The following is a 5,865-nucleotide window of genomic DNA, read 5'->3' on the forward strand; positions in this document are numbered from 1 at the left end:
ATTGTAGAATTCCATCATGTACATGTAGCTTACTGTATTCCATCATGTAAATGTAGTTTACTGTATTCCATCATGTAAATGTAGCTTACTGTATTCCATCATGTAAATGTAGTTTACTGTATTCCATCATGTAAATGTAGTTTACTGTATTTCATCATGTAAATGTAGCTTACTGTATTCCATCATGTAAATGTAGCTTACTGTATTCCATCATGTAAATGTAGCTTACTGTATTCCATCATGTAAATGTAGCTTACTGTAATTCCATCATGTAAATGTAGTTTACTGTATTTCATCATGTAAATGTAGCTTACTGTATTCCATCATGTAAATGTAGCTTACTGTATTCCATCATGTAAATGTAGTTTACTGTATTCCATCATGTAAATGTAGTTTACTGTATTTCATCATGTAAATGTAGCTTACTGTATTCCATCATGTAAATGTAGCTTACTGTATTCCATCTGGTACATGTAGCTTACTGTATTCCATCTGGTACATGTAGCTTACTGTATTCCATCATGTAAATGTAGCTTACTGTATTCCATCATGTAAATGTAGCTTACTGTATTCCATCATGTAAATGTAGCTTACTGTATTCCATCATGTAAATGTAGCTTACTGTATTCCATCATGTAAATGTAGCTTACTGTATTCCATCATGTAAATTTAGCTTACTGTATTCCATCATGTAAATGTAGCTTACTGTATTCCATCATGTAAATGTAGCTTACTGTATTCCATCATGTAAATGTAGTTTACTGTATTCCATCATGTAAATGTAGCTTACTGTATTCCATCATGTAAATGTAGTTTACTGTATTTCATCATGTAAATGTAGCTTACTGTATTCCGTCATGTAAATGTAGTTTACTGTATTCCATCTGGTACATGTAGCTTACTGTATTCCGTCATGTAAATGTAGTTTACTGTATTCCGTCATGTACATGTAGCTTACTGTATTCCATGTTAATAAGGCTGCCTGGTGAACCGAACTAACACATTTCACTCATCAACAACACTGAATAATGTTTTAAATAAAGAGGGGAGAAAGAAATCAATGAGAAAGAAATGAAAGAAAGTAAATCAATGAGGCCGGTGTATTTGTCCTGCTTTTTATTAGCCTGAGCAGCGCAGAGCCGTGTGACAAATCAGGAAAACATTTCACATGCTGCGAAGCCTCTAGTGCTCTTCTACCGACCTCCACACAGATATCTCCCTGTATCACACAGATATCTCCCTGTATCACACAGATATCGATATCACACAGATATCCCCCTGTATCCCACTGCATCACACAGATATCCCCCTACATCACACAGATATTCCCCTGTATCCCACAGATATCCCCCTGTATCCCACAGATATCCCCCTGCATCACACAGATATCCCCCTACATCACACAGATATCCCCCTGTATCCCACAGATATCCCCCTGCATCACACAGATATCCCCTGCATCACACAGATATCCCCCTGTATCCCACAGATATCCCCCTGCATCACACAGATATCCCCCTGCATCACACAGATATCCCCTGCATCACACAGATATCCCCCTGCATCCCACAGATATCCCCCTGCATCACACAGATATCCCCCTGTATCACACAGATATCTCCCTGTATCACACAGATATCCCCCTGCAGCACACAGATATCCCCTGCATCACACAGATATCCCCCTGTATCCCACAGATATCCCCCTGCATCACACAGATATCCCCCTGCATCACACAGATATCCCCCTACATCACACAGATATCCCCCTGTATCCCACAGATATCCCCCTGCATCACACAGATATCCCCTGCATCACACAGATATCCCCCTACATCACACAGATATCCCCCTGCATCACACAGATATCCCCTGCATCACACAGATATCCCCCTGCATCCCACAGATATCCCCCTGTATCACACAGATATCCCCCTGCAGCACACAGATATCTCCCTGTATCACACAGATATCCCCCTGCAGCACACAGATATCCCCCTGCATCACACAGATATCCCCCTGTATCACACAGATATCCCCCTGTATCACACAGCCAGAGAGATCAATCTAAAGGACGAGAGGAGGCCACCAGGCCATTGATTGATTAATCAGAGATAATGTTATTTTGATCTGCGGGGCTGCCCTATTAACCAGGCCAGAAAAGGATGGAGAGAAGAAAAGGGAGAGAGAGAGAGAGAGAGAGAGAGGGGGGTGAGAGAGAGAGGGAGAGAGAGATAGAGAGAGAGAAAGAAAGGAGGGGGTTGAGAAAGAGAAAGAGAGAGATGTTTTATCTACTAGTTCCTGGTCGTTCTGTTACTTCCTCGTTGAATTCCGCTGAACACTTCAAAGACTCTCTGTCTGTCACAATTCTGTCACCGCCTTGATTCATAAAGAAAACTTTATTTTTTATTTTTGTTGTCATATTCCCAATAGATGTAATCACACGAGCTGGAATTGTGTTTAACCGTTACCAGTTTGCTCTGTCCTAAAACATCTCTGTCTCGTTTCTCTCCTCTTTGTTCTTTTTTTCTTTCTTCTTCTCTCGGCTGTCTTGAGAACACTGTTTTCATTGGTTCCCCATTTCCTGAAGTCCACTGCTCTGAACACATGGAAACTTTTATTGTTGAACTTTCAATATATTTTCTCCGAGGCGCCTCTGAAAGCTGATTTTCTCCCAACAGGAGAGGTGTTGATTTTCCCAACAGAACATAAACGGACAGCAGAACGGCAGTGGATTGTCTTGTTGTTGCTTTCAGACTTTATTGAACCCCGGTTTCCACAATGGACCCAATTTAACTCCGAGCAAACCGAGGGGGGCGTCGGGTAAGTCTGATAACCGTCTCACACGCACACACACACACACGCATACACACACACACACACACACACACACACACACACACACACACACACACACACACACACACACACACGCACACACACACACACACACACACACACGCATACACACACACACACACACACACGCATACACACAAACACACACACACACACACACACGCATACACACACACACACACACACACACACACACACACACACACACACACACACACACACACACACACACACACACACACAGTAGGTCTAACCAGAGGCTTAAGGCCAATCCAGGTCCTAATCAGCCTCCCTGCCGTTCTACCCAGCATGCACCTGGTTCCACAACATAACAAGCCAATCAGCATCACACATAATGCAGCGCATGCTGTTGATGGGAGATGTGGGGGGGGGGCTGCTAGAATCAAAGCTACTTCATAATGAATTCAAGGTAGTTAATGTGCAATGGACTGAACCAACCAAGTCCTTTTATTCTTTTCAATGTTCCTCTATTGGGAAAATGCCCCCCCCCTCTCTCCCTCCCTCTCTCTCGTCTTGTCCTCTCTCTCTTTCTCTCGTGTTGTCCTCTCTCTCTCTCTCTCTCTCTCTCTCTCTCTCTCTCTCTCTCTCTCTCGCTCTCTCTCTCTCGTCATCTCTCTCTCTCTTTCTCTCGTCATCTCTCTCTCTCTCTCTCGTCATCTCTCTCTCTCTCTCTCTCTCTCGTCTTGTCCTCTCTCTCTTTCTCTCGTGTTGTCCTCTCTCTCTCTCTCTCTCTCTCTCTCTCTCTCTCTCTCGTCTTGTCCTCTCTCTCTTTCTCTCGTGTTGTCCTCTCTCTCTCTCGTCATCTCTCTCTCTCTCTCTCGTCTTGTCCTCTCTCTCTCTCTCTCTCACGACTAGTTCTTACTCAAAGAAACAGCTAGGTTTATCTAGCTGATATTCTAGCAGTTTCCAGTGTCTCGGTTTACAACGATCTCCTGAAGTTGGCAAAATCCGGTGTTCTTGACACGTTAAAAGACTCACCGTCCGTTTATTCCCTCAAACGTTCAGTCTTGAAAGCAGCTATCGCTGCTTATAACGTCTGAAGAGAATGCACTGCAGCTCCATCTTTCATCATTCACCCCCCACCTTTACTCCCTTCCTCCCTCGGCTCCATCTTTCTTCATTCATCCCCCCCATTTACTCCCTTCCTCCCTCCCTTCCACGCCCTTGAGTTCTTCCAATGTCAGCACTCGCATTCAAAAGCCTCTGAACACTTCCAACGAGTTGTGTGAGGGGCTCCTTCGAGATTTCCCATTGCGAAACAATTATTCCACTCGGTGCTCTTTGAGCAGGCCGTGAATCACACCACACCTCCACACCTCCATCTCTCTATTCCCCTTCCTTTCCATCTTGTTATCTTATTGACACATCCATGAATCACACCACACCTCCAAACCTCCATCTCTCTATTCCCCTTCCTTTCCATCTTGTTATCTTATTGACACATCCATGAATCACACCACACCTCCACACCTCCATCTCTCTATTCCCCTCCTTTCCATCTTGTTATCTTATTGACACATCCATGAATCACACCACACCTCCACTCCTCCATCTCTCTATTGCCCTTCCTTTCCATCTTATTGACACATCCATGAATCACACCACACCTCCACTCCTCCATCTCTCTATTGCCCTTCCTTTCCATCTTATTGACACATCCATGAATCACACCACACCTCCATCTCTCTATTGCCCTTCCTTTCCATCGTATTGACACATCCATGAATCACACCACACCTCCATCTCTCTATTCCCCTCCTTCCCTCCTTGTTATCTTATTGACACATCCATGAATCACACCACACCTCCACACCTCCATCTCTCTATTGCCCTTCCTTTCCATCTTATTAACACATCCATGAATCACACCACACCTCCACACCTCCACCTCTCTATCCCCTCCTTCCCATCTTGTGATCTTATTGACACATCCATGAATCACACCACACCTCCACACCTCCATCTCTCTATTGACCTTCCTTTCCATCTTATTGACACATCCATGAATCACACCACACCTCCATCTCTCTATTCCCCTCCTTCCCATCTTGTTATCTTATTGACACATCCATGAATCACACCACACCTCCACACCTCCATCTCTCTATTGCCCTTCCTTTCCATCGTATTGACACATCCATGAATCACACCACACCTCCATCTCTCTATTGCCCTTCCTTTCCATCGTATTGACACATCCATGAATCACACCACACCTCCACACCTCCATCTCTCTATTCCCCTTCCTTTCCATCTTGTTATCTTATTGACACATCCAGTACATAGGAGAGGAATATACGAGGCATTCGGACAAGTATTCAGACCCCTTTGACATGTACCATATTTTGTTATGTTACAGCCTTATTCTAAAATTGATTAATTAAAACATTTTCCCTCATCAATCTATACACAATACCCCATAATGACATCACAATACCCCAATCTATACACAATACCCCATAATGACATCACAATACCCCAATCTATACACAATACCCCATAATGACATCACAATACCCCAATCTATACACAATACCCCATAATGACATCACAATACCCCAATCTATACACAATACCCCATAATGACATCACAATACCCCAATCTATACAAAATACCCTATAATGACATCACAATACTCCAATCTATACACAATACCCCATAATGACATCACAATACCCCAATCTATACACAATACCCCATAATGACATCACAATACCCCAATCTATACACAATACCCCATAATGACATCACAATACCCCAATCTATACACAATACCCCATAATGACATCACAATACCCCAATCTATACACAATACCCCATAATGACATCACAATACCCCAATATATACACAATACCCCATAATGACATCACAATACCCCAATCTATACACAATACCCCATAATGACATCACAATACCCCAATCTATACACAATACCCCATAATGACATCACAATACCCCATAATGACATCACAATACCCCAATCT

The 5,865-nt window shown here is 43.2% G+C and overlaps 1 long non-coding RNA gene across 5 annotated transcripts; it reads right to left on the reverse strand.

Moving 5' to 3' along the window:
* Positions 1–4,523: 4,523 nt before the first annotated feature.
* LOC118942843 lies at positions 4,524–5,265 on the reverse strand. 5 transcript variants are annotated; one of them, XR_005038484.1, is made up of 3 exons: positions 5,104–5,265; positions 4,855–4,965; positions 4,524–4,634 (listed from the first exon to the last, which is right to left on the reverse strand). It is a non-coding gene; the product is annotated as an uncharacterized LOC118942843 (long non-coding RNA). The 5 variants fall into 5 exon arrangements; XR_005038483.1 differs by having other exon boundaries at positions 4,855–5,034; XR_005038481.1 differs by having other exon boundaries at positions 4,855–5,034; positions 5,096–5,265.
* Positions 5,266–5,865: the final 600 nt, after the last annotated feature.

This window comes from Oncorhynchus mykiss, chromosome 21 (genome assembly GCF_013265735.2).
Source record: "Oncorhynchus mykiss isolate Arlee chromosome 21, USDA_OmykA_1.1, whole genome shotgun sequence".
Lineage (NCBI taxonomy): Eukaryota > Metazoa > Chordata > Actinopteri > Salmoniformes > Salmonidae > Oncorhynchus > Oncorhynchus mykiss.